General features: G+C 38.0%; 1 long non-coding RNA gene across 20 annotated transcripts in view; it reads right to left on the bottom strand.

Annotated features, from left to right (window-relative positions):
* Positions 1–539: 539 nt before the first annotated feature.
* The window catches only part of LOC103693508 (uncharacterized), a 490,050-nt gene continuing 468,045 nt past the window's right edge, over positions 540–22,544 (bottom strand). For 16 of the 20 annotated variants that reach the window (XR_010056223.1, XR_005491062.2, XR_010056221.1 and 13 more), the window contains one exon: positions 540–10,138. This is a non-coding gene — a long non-coding RNA (uncharacterized LOC103693508). The remainder of the gene's footprint in view (positions 10,139–22,544) is intronic. The other 4 variants (XR_010056220.1, XR_010056219.1, XR_010056224.1 and 1 more) reach the window with 1 other exon arrangement.

Raw genomic sequence — 22,544 nt, 5'->3', positions numbered from 1 at the left:
ATCTAACCTTTATAATATTTAGGAAATATAAATGGCCCAACATGAATGAAAAGACTGGGTAAGAGAATCATGTTGACAGTCTTAAGTTTAACTTCAAGGCTTTACTTTTTCAAATGAATCAACGGTAATGATACAAATATAAAAAGCTATGTAAAAATCAAGAGAAGGCACTAATTAAAAATAAGCCATGCACTTATAGTCATTTTATTTTAGATATAAAAGTTTAAAGAAAACAAAATTACTCAAACATAGAACTGAGGTTCTCAATTTTTTGTTGCTACTTCACAACTGTAATTTTGTTACTATTGTGAATCATCATGTACATGCATACGTGTGTTTTCCGGTGGCCCTAGGTGACCCCTGTGAAAGGATCATTTGATTCCTGAAGGGGTCATGACCCACAGATTGAGAAATGCTAAAATAGAGGATATTTCATCAAATGGCCATAAAAATTCTAAAGTACATATAAATAAATAAATCAAATATTGACTCTTACTTTAATTATATAGAAAAAATTAAATCCCAATAGATCCAAGATATAAATTAAAAAGTATAATTAGAGACTTTATTGAATTTAGTACATCATTGTGGTACATTCAGATAAATCTGAGGCAAATTAGTCACAGTAACAAAAATAGATACAACTGATATCAATGAACATAAAATCTATGATAGACAATATAAAACTATGGAAATTCAAGTCACAAACTGCGAAATAATATTTGCAATACATCTGAATGATGAAGAATTTTCAAATATATAATTCTACAACTCCATCATAAAAAGCAAACAGTCCTAAAAGACAACCAGGCTAAACAGATATTTCAAACAGGAAGACACATGAACTGACCTCAGTACTTAAGTGGTCCGTAGAATATACTACTAATACTCACATTGGTACAATTCTATACAAATTCATATACCTACATGATATGACCCATGATTTCCAATACTTATGAAGATAAGAATGATGGTGTATGATATTTTGGGAATGTAACACCATAAAATCTCTTTGGAAAACACTTCAGGAAACTTCTTATTAAATTGAATAGATATTTTCTGTGTGACATCACAATTGCACTGAAGAGAAATGGAATATATGTCCACATACAACTTCTCTGTGAAAGTTTATTGTAGCAGCTTTTGTGGTATGTTTATAAATGGTCAAATTAAATAAAGTCAAATGTCTAATATTAAGCAGATAATGGAAATCCTACAATGTAATACTGCTTAGTATAATTTAGTTTCTAACAATCACAACTGGAAATCCCAGTATCCAGACTAGCATTAATCTTTGAATGGATTCTAGTAAATTAGAATGCCTGGTCATTTGGAGACATCACTTCCACAATTGTTTCTAGAGGCTGTGTATCATGCTAGCAGATACTTACTGTCTTTGCCAATTCTTATGAAGAGACTCACTACAGAGCTAGGCTTTGGTTAACAGCCAGCAGCGACTCAGGCCATCAACCTATAATCAACTGAGTGCTGCCAACAACTAGTCTAGAGAGGTTAAATGTGAGTTTCTCTAAGTTCAAGGTCTTTTGCGAACCCTTCCATCAAGGGACCCACAATAGTCTTACCCAGATTCCTGACTCCCTAATCACTATGATATAATAAACATTCATTGTTTTAAGACATTATGGTAATGACAATGCTAGAAGGTAGTAGATAATTGATACACTCAACAATTATAAAGAATGATTCAGTGGTGAATACCTCTTGCCAGTTTTATAACAGAAAAAATCCATGACAAACTGTGTAACTTCAAATGACAACCATTTATTATGTGAGAGTTCAATGAGCCAGCGGCCTGGGAGTGACATAATAGTTCACTGTGCAGGCATTATCAGGTTACGTCCAGGTGAGGCCTGGATCAGTGTCGTCTGAGGCTCAGAAGTGAAGTTTGAGTTCGCATGGTTGTTGAGAGCATTCAGTTCCTTGTAGTGTGAGTTGTTTTGGGACTGTTCTCAGCTTTTAAATCAAAGGTAGGATATTTGCTACATAGAAGTCTCTATACCATGGAATCTTTTTTTTTTTTTTTTTTGGTTCTTTTTTTCCGGAGCTGGGGACCGAACCCAGGGCCTTGCGCTTCCTAGGTAAGCGCTCTACCACTGAGCTAAATCCCCAGCCCCTTATAACATGGAATCTTGCTCTGTAACAGTCAACAGGAACGTCTTTCTGAGACCTTGAATCACTCCAATTCTTTCTAAAGATTTACTTGCTCAGGTAGGAAAATGTTCCAAACCTAAAAATGTAAGGACTTTAAAGTGCATCTGAAAAAGAGTCCTTTCCGGTAGTAACATACGAACATCTATAAAAATAGATTCTTGGTTGAGCATTAAATAGAAAGTAAATATAACAGTAGACAAGGATCTGGGACTTTCTCAGACTTGGAATCTCTGAGAAAGACAAGAAGTCTAGTAATTAAAAAGCTAACCAATGGTTGTTTGGTCCAAGGGTTGGAGTCTGGAAAGAGGCAAAGGAACTTATTTATATACCTTGATATTGTTGCTCTTAATACAGTTTGCAAATGGAATAAACTCATAACACTATATATTTAAAATGCCAAAGTAGGCTATACATAGAGTATGTTTCTGAAAAGGGTGTGAGAAATAACTAGAAGCAGACAGACAACCTTGATATCTTTCTGTTTTTACTCAGACTATGACAAGACTGTTCAAATCGAACCTCACTAAGAAACAGATGCAAATGAATCGAGCAAGTCTATTACTTTCATATTTTATACTTCGTAGTAGTGGAGAACACCAGGAAACTGAACTCTACACTAGGGTTCCTAAGTATAAATATTTCCTCTCATTCTCCAGTGTCAGAACCAATGAATTTGGCAAGTAAATGTTCACATACATGTAATGTATACCTCAACCGTTGGTACAAACACTATCCTCAGAATGAATTATAATTCATAAAAAGTAGCAACAGTGAACTCGAATTCATAAAATAAGCAATCAATCTGATGGTTCCAGCCCACTGCAAGGCTCTTCTTGGTATTGCAGAGAGGATCTAACTCTCTCTTCTATTCCACAAGAAGTCTGACTTCTTTTCCTGAAATTCAGTAACAAGAATAAGGACCATTATAAGCAAATACCACTAGAAAAGGTTGTTGCTTTCTGCTTTAAGGCTGTATTCCAGTTTTGAAAATCAGCAATGAAAGCTATTTTAGGATCATATGACTCATAATGAGAAAAATTTTAAGGGACTGAGTGCTACACAGATCCTGGAGAAGTCTTGAGAGCAATGGATTGTCCTTTCTCATGTGTGGATCAGCAAAATTCACAAAGCCGGAGGGCTCTTTCATAATACCTATTTGAATAACAGGGGTGGAGTGGAGGAAGACATGAATCAATTATTCTCAATGCCAAATAAACCTCTGGGATTAAATACTTTCTTTTCTTCTAGTCTAAACCATATGCTCCTAATTATAAAAGAATGGAACGAAATACACAAATTAATGAGGAATTTTCAGCACATCTGGGAAGTGGATGAGGAGGTCCAGGAGCCACCACTTCAGATCCACTGACAGAATAAATTATATAAATAGGACAAAGAGCAAGATTTAAGCAAGATGTCAATGTTCATTGATTCGTCTCCACAATATGAATCACACCCAAAGAGGAAAAAATTAATTGAATCAGTATTGCAGAGAGATATCTCTTATTTAGTTTTTGCCAAAGCTAGAGACATAGTCATTGTCATTTATCAGCCATAAAACGTTATATTTATCAGCCAATGTCCACAAAGGTTATATTCCTGATTTTAAGACCACTTTTGTGAACTCTGTATCCACATTTCAGGAAAGAATTGAAAGACCAAAACAAAGCAACAAAAACAAACAAAGAGTCAGATCGCACACGGCAGTTAGATAATCTTTTATGGTTGAGACAAGATTGCTTTAGTAGATAGAATGGGATTCAGGCATGGATCTCACCACCCAGAAATGTCAGGCTTACTTTTCGTGGAAGACAAATGTATTGTTTGTGCTTAGTTTCATGAAAACGGAGCAGACACCGAATTTTAAAAATGAAAGTAGGGCTGGCAAGAGGGTTCAGAGAAAGGGCAGCGTGCTTGCTGAGAAGCCTGATGTAAGTTTGATCTACAGAAACCACATGCTGGAAAGAGCACAACCTACGACAATTTGTGCTCTAACTTCCACATGTGTATTATAGCATGTATTCATGGGTATACACATAATGTCTTTCTCTGTCATCAATCTACCTATCTATCTATCTATCTATCTATCTATCTATCTATCTATCTATCTATCTATCATCTATATTTCATCTATCTATATATATCTAACCTATACTCATCACCTAAATATATCTGTCTACCTGTCTATCTATATCTATCTAATCTATCTATCAGCCTATCAGTAGGTTATATATAAATAATATATTATTTTACTAAATACATAAAAATTTTGAAATTAGACAAAGTAAGAATTTTTTTCAATGTCATTGTTAAAAGGCAGGATTCCTGCTGATATTCAGAAGTGGGGTCTAGATTTCTTATGTGGGTTTATTATTTTTGTTTGATGGGCTTTTTTTCTTTTGAAACATATCCCATAATTGACAGTTGATTGCTCCTCCAGGCATTCATCTGTCTGGGCTGATGGAAATGATACTAAGGAACTGACTATCCCTTAAGTTTATTTTTTAAATAACGCTTCCCTAGGATGCACACCTGGAGGATTCCACTAACTTTATTATTGGCAAGAATTGGGTTATATGACTAAATTAATTTCCACTGAAGGCTACAAAAGCATGGTTTTAGGTGGCCACATTGCTACAAGATTGACACAGCTGCTAACTAAGAATGGTCTTTACTCTCTCTAGAACCACACCTGCGCTGTGCTTCTAAGTTTCTAAGCAAACCCTGGGAGTTCGGGGGCTCTCATTAACGTTTAATCTTACTTGAAATTTTAACGACTTGTTATAAGTTAACTTTCTGTACTCCAATTTCACAGAACTACTGAAGGTTAATAATCAATTCTAATTTATGAACTTTCAGCAATATTTATGAAGCACTGTGTTGGGTCAGTGCTCAACATATCAAGAGTCAAATGAAAGAGTTTATTCCCATAGAAACATACGCACAGCACATACTAAAAATTAAGAAATTCATGCTCACATTTGAGCATTGAATGATGGAGGAAGTGGTTCTATTTTGAGAAGGTTGCAAGGAGGGCAAATACATCGTACTCAAGTTCCGTGAATTAAAATCAGGATCATTTGTCATGGCTACTCACTCCTAGTCTATTTTCTTCACTCTAAATTAAAATGAAAAAAGAAATGCAATTAATTATAAATAATACACAAACTATGATACAGCTGTCTATTTAATTATAGACATCTTGAGATGTCTATAACTGCTAGGTCATATGTCATTACATGAAACACAAGGAGTGCTTCCACATAGCCACACGATGTGACATTTGTACACCTAAGTTACGCAATATGCACTATCATACATGTTAGCTATAATTTATAATAAACCAAAATAGTGTCATGTGGGTTACACAACCATAATAATGAAAAGTCAATGAGGAAAATGCATGTAATAATATTTAAGTTTATTCGTAATAAGAAAAGAACCCAAAATATGAGAAATTTTAATGAAATAGTTCATCTACTTCAACTCACGCAAATGCATTCTGTTATCTCTTCACAGTTTGCTATGAGTTTCATAAATATAGAATATCACACAATATGCTTTTGCTGTTAGAAAACAAACAACACACTGGTGGTCTAAGAAGTCATTGTTCATAAAATATGCTGTTTTTCATGTTGATCTTAAGATATAAATCTGTTTGTTTCTGACACAGCTATTCATGAATGAGTTAAATCTTTTGAGCTGCTTTTACCAAAGTATAATAGTCCAAATAGAATACATGCTGTGAAGTGTGATGTGTGATTTTTTTTGTTGTTTGTTTGTTTTTTTATTTTTGATAATATGTAATTTCTTGGTAGTCAAATTAGTTATTCTGTGTTGAGGGGTAAGGAGAGTGTGTGTATGAATAGGTGGGTGTATGTATGTATGTGACGAAGTCAGAGGTCAATGTCTGATGTCAATCCAGAGGTACTGTTGTATTTGATCTGACAATGTCTCTCAATGAACCTGGAACTTACTGAACATTAGGGATCACACTCAATTCTTCATGCTTATATGGCAAACACATTGCTGCCTGTGCTATTTTCTGAGCCTTCAAAATGCATATTCTTGAAGTATGTTACCCTCATTTCAGACTTGGTATGGGGTGGGGGGAAACTTTATGATGATTCTTTTTTTTTTTTTTTATTAACTTGAGTATTTCTTATATACATTTCGAGTGTTATTCCCTTTCCCGGTTTCCGGGCAAACATCCCCCTCCCCCCTCCCCTTCCTTATGGGTGTTCCCCTCCCACCTAATTGTGGATCAGGAAATACTGCCTTGTAAGAGCTTCATCTCTACCTCTCTGCTCTAGGCACTCTGTTCCAACTGAATCCTATCTGCTGGAAAATAATACACATTAGAAAAAGGTCTCAGACTCTCTTGAAATATCACCCCTCCATTTTAATTCTTACCACATTCCTCTAATATTAAATGAGAACCATTTGTTGTGGGTTTCATGATGTTAAACTTCTAGTCACACATAGCTAAGCAATAAAGTCAAACCTCAAAACCTGTTCTCCTTTTCACTTGTCCTTCATGCTTTTTCCAATACTTTGCACATGTCCCTCCTGGTAGCCTACTGTTTAAATACATTTTATCCAGATTTTAGTTGCTGATACAATTATCTCTCTCACCTAAAGACTGAGCAGTTATACTAGAATTTCTTGAAACTGAAATTCAGCACTGACAATCTTGAAGTTTCTATATTGTTTCTATTACTATAAACATAACACACACTAACAATTCACAACTTGCTAATTTAGCATTTTCTCATGCTCCAAGCAAAGAACACAGACAACAATGCTTTTTGGATCCTTCCATCGAGAATTTTAGAGTTTATTTCACTTACATTAGCTCAGTTCTTGTAACTTTCGTTTCCTTGATGTCCCCAACACTGCCTGGCAATTAATATTTTTAATAAGCAATTGCAGACAAGCACATAATGTAAGTGGCTTTTCAAGACTAGGAACATATGATGAATACAATCATGAAAGCATCCGTGCAGTCAATACGATATGAAATGGAAAGAGAAAAATTAGTAAAACTGCCAGTAAGATACCCATACAAAAAAAAAACATAGCAGAGATCAGGATGTTCCTGAGACCTTCACACATTGCATAAAGACACGCATATCTATTATGGAGGACTAGTGTGCTTCTTTTGGGTTGCTAAATATCAAGAATTTTAAATGCAAGCTATTTACACATTTAAAAAAATTTCATGAATAATAATCTGTGCAGTCAGGCATGGAATAAAGCCTGTTCTGATCCATCTGCACACGTGAAGGTAACATCTAATTCTGTGGTACTGAAGAGCATTGGCTTCCCAAAGAGGAGAAAAGACGGTAGAGCAGAAAAAACATTGACTAAGTATGTTTGCCGGAACTGTGCCAAGTTCCTGGACTTTGGCAGATAGGAACCTATACCAAGTCTTGTTGCATAGAAATTCAAGTTACATGGGGTTAGTATATATTGCACTTGTTTTTATAAGAAGCATATATAGGTTTAATTTTTCAATATGAGACTAATCGTTCTTGATATACTCCTCTTTGAAAAATTAACTTTATGTGTGTTTGAACAGAAAAACTATGACTAAGAGTGGGCATCTTTATTAGGAAGTGTCATTTAAAAAAATTGTCTATGTATATTTTGACAACATTATTCATGCCTGGTCCATCAGAGGTACCTCAGAGGGCATTACATTCCATGGATCTGGAGTTAGGAAGAGTTGCGAGCTGCTGTGTAGGTTGGATGTTGGTAATCAAACCCAGGTCTCCTGGAACAACCTAAGTGTTCTTAACCACTGGGCTAATTCCTAAGGTATTGTCTTAAGGCTATAAGATTAGCTAAAATTTACCAAGAATTTTCTTTTTTTGTCAGTCAGAAAAATGCACTGAGGAAAGAGGGCTTATGGTACACTCAGTAAACAGATACAAGAGGTTTGGGGATCTACAGATCAGTCTCTGTTTATGCTGTAAAATTCTAGAAGGTTTGGTTTTCAGTCTTTTAGAAATTTCACAAAGAAAGGAGAACTTGTCCATAGTCGCTCAGAGTAAATAGACATAAAATTGTTAAATTACAATCTGGACAATCGGGATGAGCTCCTAAGAGAAATAAAAAAACCTGCAGTGAAATGGAATATTTTTTAATGCCTCAAGGACTTAAGAAGGATTTAAGTATCTTTTAAAAAAAGGTAGGTTTTAGGCTTGATGAGCATCGATTAGAAATATATTGTGAATAGAGTTTTTCATCCTTTAAAATAAAGACTGGTGGGTGCTCACTTTCAGATTTCCCAATTCCAAGGGTTTGCGGGTGAGTTAGTGATGTGCTCCATTCATTTCTCCGATGCCATTAACACTGTTGGTCTAGGGAAAACTCTCGGAGTATCATTATCTATAATACTTGCTCTCATCACATATAAGTTACAGTCTCTAATATGCAGACAATGTCAAGATTGTGCCTTAATATCGGAGAGCATAGAATATGTCAGAGAGAAAAGGTATGATGACTAAATCTGCTTGAACAAGAGCAAAAGCAAAAGTTTACCAGAAGCCATATCAATTCATGGAAGGGTATACACATTTTTCCTCTTTTCTGAGGGCTGTTAAATAAGGTAATAAAGGGATAATACTGAGAAGAAAGACTCAGATGACCCTGTCCACTCTTGCCAAACACTATCTCTAATAAACCACCGCGAGAGTAGTTTATTATTATTAAATATTATTGATCATGTTATATTTAAGCCTATATATTACCTATAATTAGATAGAGATTCAATCTATACATAATGATTAGCCTAGGGTATTTTTGAAGTGATCTATTACTTATGAGTTTTATGAAGTATTTGATGTGTGTGTGTGTGTATGATTCTTCTAGCTGAAAATAGTATTCTGTTTAAATTAACATGAGCAAATTTGTATTATCATCTTTTAAAATAGAAGACAGTTGGAGATTTTTATGGTTGTGCCTATGTGCTCAAAAATATTAAAAGGTGACCAAATTTTCCCACTTCTCTTGAAACTAACAATGACAACATTTTATCCTTTAATCTATTGTCATACCTCTTCCGGTCTGTGGCCTGGGGTAGAGTTAATCTCCCTGAACAGTAAAAATGAGGCTCGTTCTTCTCCAGCCAGAGTGGGCCAGTGCCATCTCTAACTATGGTACAAATGAGAGTAAAGGGACTGATCCTCCATGAAGGGAACGAGCAAGATGGAGTAGGGACCTTTCCCCTATGTTGTCACGACTTCTTGGAAATCATTCTATTTCTTTCTCCTGTGTGCCAGATGGAACTCAGCCTCATACATGCTAAGAACTACCACTGAGCTTCATGTATCCATAACATCTGAAAACTGTTTATTATGGCATTACAGATACAGTATGACATGTACTGTGTTAACCACTCAGAGTATATCATTCAGTAGCATTAACTGCGTTCTTCCTATTGTGAAACCATCACCATTTTTTTAAAAAAAGTGCTTACTTCTCTTGGAATTGGCATGGTTGCTGGTAAACTTTCTCTTTTCTTTTCCTGCAGTTACTCAGACATATTTAGGAATATTTAATATTTTTCACAATTATTCTGTAGCCATGCTTAACTCAGTGGGATTATATATGACTAGATTGGGGGTCTCGTTTGGTGTGTTGACTTGACCATGGCTGCAGAATGAGTAACATGAGACCTTCCATGAGATGCCAACTGCATAGTCTAGAGCAGCTAGAAGGTTAGGTTGTCCCAATCCTCTGAGCAGGTCACCTAAAATGATAAACGTCATGCAAAATTCCAATTTCATAATTTGCCCAACAGCACAGACTGTTAAGGATGTTATCAGTAAATACCAAAGACAAGCTGAGCTGAAACTTACAGTTTATCATTTAGTAAGCTGAGGGGCCCAAGGTCAAGGTCTCCATAATACAGTGTTCAGTGGTCACCGCTCCCTTACTTAGAGCCATCTTCTTATTTTAACTACACAGGAGAGAAGGGAGAAAGAGGTACTATTGGGCCTCTCTCATATGAGCACTAATCCCATCCATGAGGCTGCTGCTCCTGTCTGTGACCTCAGTACCTTTAAAAGGATCCACGGGCTAACATCAATAACACAAGTCTTATTTGTGATAGATATCATTTTCTTTATGTAAGTGGACATAGGAATGATTACAAAGTACTAGAGCACTAGTAAGGTATTCACAAGTAGAGAAAGGACATTGCATATAGAAATATATACTTTTATTTTATTATATATATAATTATTCCTATTTACTATTCTCCACCCAAAGAAACTTCTGTAATGCTTCAGTTGAAATCAGGTGTATAAAACCTGAGTACTTAATGATTAATTAGAATTTAATCGAGTTAGGTAGAAATCCATCCCATAAAAATGGGTCCACATTTTTAAGACTACAAAGCATAGGAAAAAAGAGAGCCTTAGATGAGAAACCAGTCCTCCTCAACAAAAAAACATTGCTTATTCTTATCCTTCCAAGTGATTGACACCCACTTCTTTCTTGTATTAAAGTCTCCCCAGAACATGGTTCCTGGAGAGTTCTTTCCCAAGGCTCCTTTTTTCTGTAGTTACACCAACCTTAACTATATATACTCAGAGACAATCTTACTTTCAATGACCCAAGCTAGTTATTCTCCAACACTTCTAATGTACACTCCCTTCATGGGAATGGTATAAGAAATAAACTCTGAAACTGAAATTATAATATTTAGCAAGCTTTCAGAACATGAATTCAAGTGAAACTCAGAAGTGAGCCTACTGTCTCTCTGCCTCACAAAGGCCTAAGCTGGGCACACGATACACTGGTTTCAGACAATTTGGCAGGATTCCTGTGAGAAAAGACTGTATGCCAGGTTCATGCTCACTCATTCACAATTTCATAATCTAGTTCTCTAAAGGAAAACTAGCAAATTCAAATGGGGGAAATGCCGTAGAAAGACAGGCACGAGGGTTTAGGAGGGATTTGTGCTTTTCCGAACATCATTTTGGAATCACAGGAAGATTATTTGAAAGCCAAGTGTGAGAGTGAGAAATACAATCCTGCGTCTACAACAACTTCTGACAAGATTTCACACACTGTCAGAAAGGTTCTTTTCTCTTGCTTGGCTTCCCTGCAGTGGGAGTGGGGACAAAGCCAATGCCCCAACCTCCATGCACTCAGGGAGCCACTTTGACCCAGTTCCAGAAGCCCAAGGGCTGTCCTTAATTAGCATTGTAATTTATATTGCACAATTATGCAAATTGGGTACATAAACAAAATTATCCCTTCAGTTTGGCTTCGCTGCTCGAGAAATGCAAAGCCACTAACCCGATAAGAAAAAAGACATGGGAGTACATTCGCTTTGATGCAAGGCGTCACTTTTTCATTTGTCCTTTCTTTGTTTTCCTCTTTCGTCTTCCCCTTGGGCTGTCGTTTTATTTCCTCTCTGTGTTGAGATTTTTTCCTTTTATGATGTTTATTTCTTCTTTTTCTATACTTGGCTCTTTTCCTTGGGAAATTTTCTGTCTCATTAATTCTCCTACTGCGATTCACAACCCTTTGGCTCATTCCTTTGGTTTCTGATATGATTGCTATCTGCCCATAGTTTTCTTTTTGCTTTTTTTTTCCTTTCTGGCCTTCAGTCTACATTGTGCCATTCTTCCCAAGCTAGTCTGACTTTCTTTCTATAGTCGAGTGATGCTCCTTGCTAGCTATCTAGCAAACACCTCTCAGTATGTAATCATTTAGGGGAAAGAAAGCTTAAAACAAGCATGACAAGTAACAAAAGTTGGAAGATCCGGCATTTGAAAGCACAAAGCTCGGGACAATCTATCTAGAAAGCTGTGCCTCCAAGCAATAGGCAGAATTCAAGAAAGTATCGACCACTAGGTGATCAACACTTAAATCAGCGTGAACAAGACAATTTACTAATATAGCATCATGTCCCAGTTGAACCAATCCCTTTGCACAGCCTTAAAATTGTAAGGAAGACCATAGACTTCTAAAATACTGTAAATCTATAGAAAAAAATTGGAATAGGGTTGGATTAGCAGGAACGATTATTACTGTGATTGACAGAACGTGGAGACAAACTGCTGAGGGCATTTCTAACAGAGGTGTTTCAACAGACTGGGGAAGAAAAACAAACTGTGCCTTGCTTTATCTACCCAGAACCATGGCTCCCCTGGGGAAATACTCCTTTTCATCCTATAGCCCTCTGGCTTCGGCAACATCAGTCAAATTAAAACATAACCCAAGGGGCACCCTGCCCAACTATGGCGAATCATAGCATCCTCCCTCTGGCTATAACTTTTTTCCATTTTGAATAGCATTAAAATGCCCTGTAGGACCTTCCATACATATTTTTTAATCCCTATTTTGCTGTCTTTAGCTCACCCATCTCTTTCTGATTTGCTTACTAGATTCTAGTCGTCCTGCTGTCTAAAATAGTCTCATCTTTGTTTTTATACCTTTCATCATCACTGCTTTGCACTTTGATGGTGCTGGAGACTGGACTCATAGCACCTACATGCAAGACAAGTGCTCTAACACTGAGCCATGTGTTAGGTTTTTTTCCCTGTGAATTTTGACAGCTGATTTATTCTTGTCATTTGGCTCTATAGTCATATGTAATTTAAGAGACGTCTTCTCTCAAACTTTATTTTAGTGTTGACCTATATTTGGCTATTCCACTGTGTGTTCTGTTTTAGTTTAGTAATTTTTAAATATTATAGTACAGAGGGTGTGCCTGTATACTGTGTTTACCTTCTCGTGTACTTGCTTATTATATATTTATCATACATTTTAAGCTTATATATAGTGTGCCTCTTCCCACATAAGAATGTAAGAAACACTTGTCTATATGTCTTGTTGCCCTACCTCTAGTACCTGAGACAGAATTAGATACACAGACCCTTCTCAACATATCCTCGACTAAAGGGAGTGCACTGATTACTATTAGGAAACTGGCAATGACCTAAACCTAGCCAATGATTTTGGTTTAAATCTACAACCTGTCAATTGTATAAATAATTGTAAGTAAAGATTTTCCGAACTTTAGGTACGTGAAGCAAAATGAGTAAAACTCACAGTGATTGGCCTTTCCATCAGGAGACACTTAAGTGACATGGCCAGTGAGGGGAGGGAAAGATGAAGGATGGAGGTGTTGGTGGGAGCAGACTGGAAAGAAAGCTTGGTCGGTGTCATTAACTAGGAGCCCGTCAGCTGCCCAGCTGCTTTTTGTGCCTTTAAGGTCCTTCTGTAAATTCTGACTTCACTGAATTACTATGTTTGTGCATTTCAATACGTTCAATTAGTAAGAATAACATTTACCAACATTACAGGGAAAAAAGCATCGTAATATGTTTGCTCTTAAACATCAAGCAAGTAAAATTGGTGTTTGAGTCATTTGCCCGTTTCATGAATAACTGAATTCTTGGTCCTTTCAAATTTTAGCTTCGTTTCCCTATTCAAAGAAATAAAAAAACAAAGGGAAGGAAAAGAGGCAGGAATAGTGGAAGCTACATGATAGGATACTGGAAATATTAAACTGCAAAGTTCTTATGTATGATTCTTCAGATTGAGTAGGTTCCTAGTGAAGGCATTTTAATCTTTACCTCTGAGTGCACATGTGAATTTGTTTTTGCAAGTAGATGTTCAAATCTACGCTTTTTTTTTTTTTACTGTTTGTGGTATATACTGAATCCTTGTTTATGTTTTTAATTATTTGTTTGTTTGTTTATTTATGTTTACATTCCAGATTTCATTCCCCTCCGGGTCCAGCCCCCCCACCCCCACCTTTCCACATTCCATACTTCCTCCCTGCCCCCTCTCCACAAGGATGTCCCCACCCCACCAGGCCTCTAAACTTCCTGGGACCTCCAGTCTCTTGAGGGTTAGGTGCATCTTCTCTGACTGAACCCAGACCAAGCAGTCCTCTGCTGAATATGTGTTGGGGTCTCATCTCAGCTGGTGTGTGCCACCTGGTTAGTAATCCAGTGTCTAAGAGATCTTGGGGTCCAGGTTAATTGAGACTGCTGGTCCTTCTACAGGGTCGCCCTCCTCCTCAGCTTCCTCCAGCTTTTCCCTAATTCAACCAGAGGAGTCAGCAGCTTCTGTTCATTGGTTGGGTGCACACGTCTGCACCTGACTCTTTCAGCTGCTTGTTGGGTCTTTTGGAGGGCAGTCATGAGAGATCCATTTTTTGTGAATGCCTCAAAGCCTCAGTAGTGGTGTGAGGCGTTAGGGCCTCCCCTTGAGCTGGATCTCACTTTGGGCCTGTTACTGGACTTTCTTTTCCTCAGTCTCCTCTCCATTTCCATCCCTGCATTTCTGTCAGATGGGAAGAATTACAGGTCAGAGCTTTGACTGTGGGATAGCAACACCATCCCTCACTTGATGCTTTATCTTTCTGCGGGAGGTGGGTTTAATTTGTTCTCTCTCCTCACTGTAGGGCATTTCATCTAGGGTTCCCTCCTTTGAGTCCTGAGGGTATCTCACTTCCCAGGTCTCTGGTACATTCTAGAGGATCCTCCCAACCTCCTTCTGCTTTAGGTAGCCTGTTTCCATTCTTTCTGCTGGCTCTCAGGGTTTCAGTCCTTTTTGCCCACCCAATACAAGATCATGTTCCCCTCTCCCCCAACACCTATCCCCTTTCCTTCCCCAGTCCCTTTCCCCCTTCTTGTGCCTTTGTTTATTATAAAATATTTTAAAACTTTTTAATTAAGTGCATTGGAATTCCTTAGTGGACGATACCAAAATTTATGTATGAATGAATATAATATCTGGAGAGTAGCCTGGGTTGGGTACAGTTTGTGAATAAGCTGTAAACTACCTTCTTTCTGTTCCCATTCTATGGGTGTGAATCCTAAAGTCTACTCTGTAGATCTGTCTCCATGTTGGTCAGGGGCTGAACTACAAGTGGTAAGACAAGTAGTAATGAGTTGAGGAGTGAATGGTGCAAAAAATATTATTTCTTTACCAAGAGCAGTCAGAGTAAAATCCAAAGAGCCATAATACAATAAACCCAGGTTAGAAGGAACAATGCATTTCCTACAATGAAAACTAAGAGATCAGAGCTTTGACTATGGGATAGCAACACCATCCCATAAGATCAAACTAAGGCAAATAAACCAGACACTCCAAATTGTATGCTGTTGACTAAAATCAACATTTTAAAATATTCTTTTCTCACTTGAGCCAAAAGTGTAATTTAGATGCTTTCTAATAGCAGAGTCAGTTCTCCAGCAGACTGTAGGGTTTAGGAAGGAGTTGATGGAAGGGAAATCATGTAACCAGAAAGACTGGTTATCTTCTTAGGTAGTCACACAGGGTGGATTCACAGCCTTGTGCACAGATTCTGTCAAGTTTTGTGTTTAGCATTTTGAAATGGTCCACTCTATGGTTACTGCCCTTCCAGTTCGTGTATATCTTTTAGGGAAGGTGAAATTTTGTGATTCAAATTCCCGCATTCAAATTCAAAATTTGTAAAGAAAAACAATCTCACCCAAAGTTTCATAAAAAATATAAATTTAAGAAACATATGTATATCCCTGGCCCAAGAGGAAACTGTATAAGGCCTCTGGGCTCCCGTGGGGGAGGGCCCAGGAGCGGCAGGACCCCTGCCTGAGACACCGCCGGAACCTGAAGGAAACAGACTGGATAAACAGTTCTCTGCACCCAAATCCCGTGGGAGGGAGAGCTAAACCTTCAGAGAGGCAGACAAGCCTGGGAAACCAGAAGAGACTGCTCTCTGCACATACATTTCAGACGCCAGAGGAAAACACCAAAGGCCATCTGGAACCCTGATGATGCACTGAAGCTCCCGGAAAGGGCAGCGCAGTTCTTCCTGGTTGCTGCCGCCACAGAGAGCCGGAGGGCAGCACCCCGCGAGCGAACTTGAGCCTCGGAACCACAGGTAAGACCAACTTTTCTGCTGCAAGTGACCTGCCTGGTGAACTCAAGACACAGGCCCACAGGAACAGCTGAAGACCTGTAGAGAGGAAAAACTACACGCCCGAAAGCAGAACACTCTGTCCCCATAACTGACTGAAAGAGAGGAAAACAGGTCTACAGCACTCCTGACACACAGGCTTATAGGACAGTCTAGCCACTGTCAGAAATAGCAGAACAAAGTAACACTAGAGATAATCTGATGGCAAGAGGAAAGCGCAGGAACCCAAGCAACAGAAACCAAGACTACATGGCATCATCAGAGCCCAATTCTCCCACCAAAACAAACATGGAATATCCAAACACACCAGAAAAGCAAGATCTAGTTTCAAAATCATATTTGATCATGATGCTGGAGGACTTCAAGAAAGACGTGAAGAACTCCCTTAGAGAAACACAGGAAAACATTAATAAACAAGTAGAAGCCTACAGAAAGGAATCGCAAAAATCCCTGATAGAATTCCAGGAAAACATAAATAAACAAGTAGAAGCCCATAGAGAGGAGACACAAAAATCCCTGAAAGAATTCCAGGAAAACATAAATAAACAAGTAGAAGCCCATAGAGAGGAGACACAAAAATCCCTGAAAGAATTCCAGGAAAACACAATCAAACAGTTGAAGGAATTAAAAATGGAAATAGAAGCAATCAAGAAAGAACACATGGAAACAACCCTGGATATAGAAAACCAAAAGAAGAGACAAGGAGCTGTAGATACAAGCTTCACCAACAGAATACAAGAGATGGAAGAGAGAATCTCAGGAGCAGAAGATTCCATAGAAATCATTGACTCAACTGTCAAAGACAATGTAAAGCGGAAAAAGCTACTGGTCCAAAACATACAGGAAATCCAGGACTCAATGAGAAGATCAAACCTAAGGATAATAGGTATAGAAGAGAGTGAAGACTCCCAGCTCAAAGGACCAGTAAATATCTTCAAAAAAATCATAGAAGAAAACTTCCCTAACCTAAAAAAAGAGATACCAATAGACATACAAGAAGCCTACAGAACTCCAAATAGATTGGACCAGAAAAGAAACACCTCCCGTCACATAATTGTCAAAACACCAAACGCACAAAATAAAGAAAGAATATTAAAAGCAGTAAGGGAAAAAGGTCAAGTAACATATAAAGGCAGACCTATCAGAATCACACCAGACATCTCGCCAGAAACTATGAAGGCCAGAAGATCCTGGACTGATGTCATACAGACCCTAAGAGAACACAAATGCCAGCCCAGGTTACTGTATCCTGCAAAACTCTCAATTAACATAGATGGAGAAACCAAGATATTCCATGACAAAACCAAATTTACGCATTATCTTTCTACAAATCCAGCACTACAAAGGATAATAAAGGGTAAAGCCCAACATAAGGAGGCAAGCTATACCCTAGAAGAAGCAAGAAACTAATCGTCTTGGCAACAAAACAAAGAGAATGAAAGCACACAAACATAACCTCACATCCAAATATGAATATAACGGGAAGCAATAATCACTATTCCTTAATATCTCTCAACATCAATGGCCTCAACTCCCCAATAAAAAGAAATAGATTAACAAACTGGATACGCAACGAAGACCCTGCATTCTGCTGCCTACAGGAAACACACCTCAGAGACAAAGACAGACACTACCTCAGAGTGAAAGGCTGGAAAACAACTTTCCAAGCAAATGGTCAGAAGAAGCAAGCTGGAGTAGCCATTCTAATATCAAATAAAATCAATTTTCAACTAAAAGTCATCAAAAAAGATAAGGAAGGACACTTCATATTCATCAAAGGAAAAATCCACCAAGATGAACTCTCAATCCTAAATATCTATGCCCCAAATACAAGGGCACCTACATATGTAAAAGAAACCTTACTAAAGCTCAAAACACACATTGCACCTCACACAATAATAGTGGGAGATTTCAACACCCCACTCTCATCAATGGACAGATCATGGAAACAGAAATTAAACAGAGATGTAGACAGACTAAGAGAAGTCATGAGCCAAACGGACTTAACGGATATTTATAGAACATTCTATCCTAAAGCAAAAGGATATACCTTCTTCTCAGCTCCTCATGGTACTTTCTCCAAAATTGACCATATAATTGGTCAAAAAACGGGCCTCAACAGGTACAGAAAGATAGAAATAATCCCATGCGTGCTATCGGACCACCATGGCCTAAAACTGGTCTTCAATAACAATAAGGGAAGAATGCCCACATATACGTGGAAATTGAACAATGCTCTACTCAATGATAACCTGGTCAAGGAAGAAATAAAGAAACAAATTAAAAACTTTTTAGAATTTAATGAAAATGAAGGTACAACATACCCAAACTTATGGGACACAATGAAAGCTGTGCTAAGAGGAAAACTCATAGCGCTGAGTGCCTGCAGAAAGAAACAGGAAAGAGCATGTGTCAGCAGCTTGACAGCACACCTAAAAGCTCTAGAACAAAAAGAAGCAAATACACCCAGGAGGAGTAGAAGGCAGGAAATAATCAAACTCAGAGCTGAAATCAACCAAGTAGAAACAAAAAGGACCATAGAAAGAATCAACAGAACCAAAAGTTGGTTCTTTGAGAAAATCAACAAGATAGATAAACCCTTAGCCAGACTAACGAGAGGACACAGAGAGTGCATCCAAATTAACAAAATCAGAAATGAAAAGAGAGACATAACTACAGATTCAGAGGAAATTCAAAAAATCATCAGATTTTACTATAAAAACCTATAGTCAACAAAACTTGAAAATCTTCAGGAAATGGACAATTTCCTAGACAGATACCAGGTATCGAAGTTAAATCAGGAACAGATAAACCAGTTAAACAACCCCATAACTCCTAAAGAAATAGAAGCAGTCATTAAAGGTCTCCCAACAAAAAAGAGCCCAGGTCCAGACGGGTTTAGTGCAGAATTCTATCAGACCTTCATAGAAGACCTCATACCAATATTATCCAAACTATTCCACAAAATTGAAACAGATGGATCACTACCGAATACCTTCTATGAAGCCACAATTACTCTTATATCTAAACCACACAAAGACACAACAAAGAAAGAGAACTTCAGACCAATTTCCCTTATGAATATCGACGCAAAAATACTCAATAAAATTCTGACAATCCGAATTCAAGAGCACATCAAAACAATCATCCACCATGATCAAGTAGGCTTCATCCCAGGCATGCAGGGATGGTTTAATATACGGAAAACCATCAACGTGATCCATTATATAAACAAACTGAAAGAACAGAACCACATGATCATTTCATTAGATGCTGAGAAAGCATTTGACAAAATTCAACACCCCTTCATGATAAAAGTCCTGGAAAGAATAGGAATTCAAGGCCCATACATAAACATAGTAAAAGCCATATACAGCAAACCAGTTGCTAACATTAAACTAAATGGAGAGAAACTTGAAGCAATTCCACTAAAATCAGGGACTAGACAAGGCTGCCCACTCTCTCCCTACTTATTCAATATAGTTCTTGAAGTTCTAGCCAGAGCAATCAGACAACAAAAGGAGATCAAGGGGATACAGATCGGAAAAGAAGAGGTCAAAATATCACTATTTGCAGATGATATGATAGTATATTTAAGTGATCCCAAAAGTTCCACCAGAGAACTACTAAAGCTGATAAACAACTTCAGCAAAGTGGCTGGGTATAAAATTAACTCAAATAAATCAGTTGCCTTCCTCTATACAAAAGAGAAACAAGCCGAGAAAGAAATTAGGGAAAGGACACCCTTCATAATAGACCCAAATAATATAAAGTACCTCGGTGTGACTTTAACCAAGCAAGTAAAAGATATGTACAATAAGAACTTCAAGACACTGAGGAAAGAAATTGAAGAAGGCCTCAGAAGATGGAAAGATCTCCCATGCTCATGGATTGGCAGGATTAATATAGTAAAAATGGCCATTTTACCAAAAGCAATCTACATATTCAATGCAATCCCCATCAAAATACCAATCCAATTCTCCAAAGAGTTAGACAGAACAATTTGCAAATTCATCTGGAATAACAAAAAACCCAGGATAGCTAAAGCTATCCTCAACAATAAAAGGACTTCAGGGGGAATCACTATCCCTGAACTCACGCAGTATTACAGAGCAATAGTGATAAAAACTGCATGGTATTGGTACAGAGACAGACAGATAGACCAATGGAATAGAATTGAAGACCCAGAAATGAACCCACACACCTATGGTCACTTGATTTTTGACAAAGGAGCCAAAACCATCCAATGGAAAAAAGATAGCATTTTCAGCAAATGGTGCCAATTCAACTGGAGGGCAACATGTAGAAGAATGCAGATCGATCCATGCTTATCACCCTGTACAAAGCTTAAGTCCAAGTGGATCAAGGACCTCCACATCAAACCAGACACACTCAAACTAATAGAAGAAAAACTAGGGAAGCATCTGGAACACATGGGCACTGGAAAAAATTTCCTGAACAAAACTCCAATGGCTTACGCTCTAAGATCAAGAATTGACAAATGGGATCTCATAAAACTGCAAAGCTTCTGTAAGGCAAAGGACACTGTGGTTAGGACAAAACGGTAACTAACAGATTGGGAAAAGATCTTTACCAATCCTACAACAGATAGAGGCCTTATATCCAAAATATACAAAGAACTCAAGAAGTTAGACCGCAGGGAAACAAATAACGCTATTAGAAATGGGGTTCAGAGCTAAACAAAGAATTCACAGCTGAGGAATGCCGAATGGCTGAGAAACACCTAAGAAATGTTCAACATCTTTAGTCATAAGGGAAATGCAAATCAAAACAACCCCGAGATTTCACCTCACACCAGTGAGAATGGCTAAGATCAAAAACTCAGGTGACAGCAGATGCTGGCGAGGATGTGGAGAAAGAGGAACACTCCTCCATTGTTGGTGGTATTGCAGACTGGTAAAACCATTGTGGAAAGCAGTCTGGAGGTTCCTCAGAAAATTGGACTTTGAACTGCCTGAGGATCCAGCTATACCTCTCTTGGGCATATACCCAAAAGATGCCTCAACATATAAAAGAGACACGTGCTCCACTATGTTCATCACAGCCTTATTTATAATAGCCAGAAACTGGAAAGAACCCAGATGCCCTTCAACAGAGGAATGGATACAGAAAATGTGGTACATCTACACAATGGAATATTACTCAGCTATGAAAAACAACGAGTTTATGAAATTCGTAGGCAAATGGTTGGAACTGGAAAATATCATCCTGAGTGACCTAACCCAATCACAGAAAGACATACATGGTATGCACTCATTGATAAGTGGCTATTAGCCCAAATGCTTGAATTACCCTAGATCCCTAGAACAAACGAAACTCAAGACGGATGATCAAAATGTGAATGCTTCACTCCTTCTTTAAATGAGGAAAAAGAATACCCTTGGCAGGGAAGGGAGAGGCAAAGATTAAAACAGACACTGAAGGAACACCCATTCAGAGCCTGCCCCACATGTGGCCCATACATATACAGCCACCCAATTAGACAAGATGGATGAAGCAAAGAAGTGCAGACTGACAGGAGCCGGATGTTGATCGCTCCTGAGAGACACAGCCAGAATACAGCAAATACAGAGGCGAATGCCAGCAGCAAACCACTGAACTGAGAATAGGTCCCCCGTTGAAGGAATCAGAGAAAGAACTGGAAGAGCTTGAAGGGGCTCGAGACCCCATATGTACAACAATGCCAAGCAACCAGAGCTTCCAGGGACTAAGCCACTACCTAAAGACTATACATGGACTGACCCTGGACTCTGACCTCATAGGTAGCATTTAATATCCTAGTAAGAGCACCAGTGGAAGGGGAAGCCCTGGGTCCTGCTAAGACTGAACCCCCAGTGAACTAGACTGTTGGGGGGAGGGCGGCAATGGGGGGAGGGTTGTGAGGGGAACACCCATAAAGAAGGGGAGGGGGAGGGGGATGTTTGCCCGGAAACCGGGAAAGGGAATAACACTCGAAATGTATATAAGAAATACTCAAGTTAAGAAAAAAAAAAGAGAGAGAGAGAGAAAAAAAGAAACATATGTAGAAACATGGGCAGTATTTCAAAACACATGAATATATAGGGAGATACACAGTTTCCTGATGTAAGGTGAAGAATTTAATTTTCCGTGCATTTCAGTACTATACTCTTTCTCTTATGGATACCGCTTGGGTAGTTAAATCATCCACATATTTTGAGACTAACTAGTATATTGCTCTATTCGGACTTTTTTTTTTTTAACATCGCGAGTAAAGTGTATTTGTTAGTAGTCTTCCTCCAACTCTGCAATTACCTCCTTAAGATTAATACCGTATTATGGCTTTCAATTCTTCCCGTATTCACTTTGCCTTTTTTCTTATAATTAATATTTTACTTTGTGTTCTTTTTTACAAGTAAACCTTTTGACATGATTTATTTATGCAATTCATTTGATG

The sequence above is a fragment of the Rattus norvegicus genome, chromosome 11 (genome assembly GCF_036323735.1).
Source record: "Rattus norvegicus strain BN/NHsdMcwi chromosome 11, GRCr8, whole genome shotgun sequence".
Taxonomy (NCBI): Eukaryota; Metazoa; Chordata; class Mammalia; order Rodentia; family Muridae; genus Rattus; species Rattus norvegicus.
The sequence above is the reverse complement of the archived record's forward strand: the minus strand, read 5'-3'. Positions and strand labels throughout refer to the sequence as shown.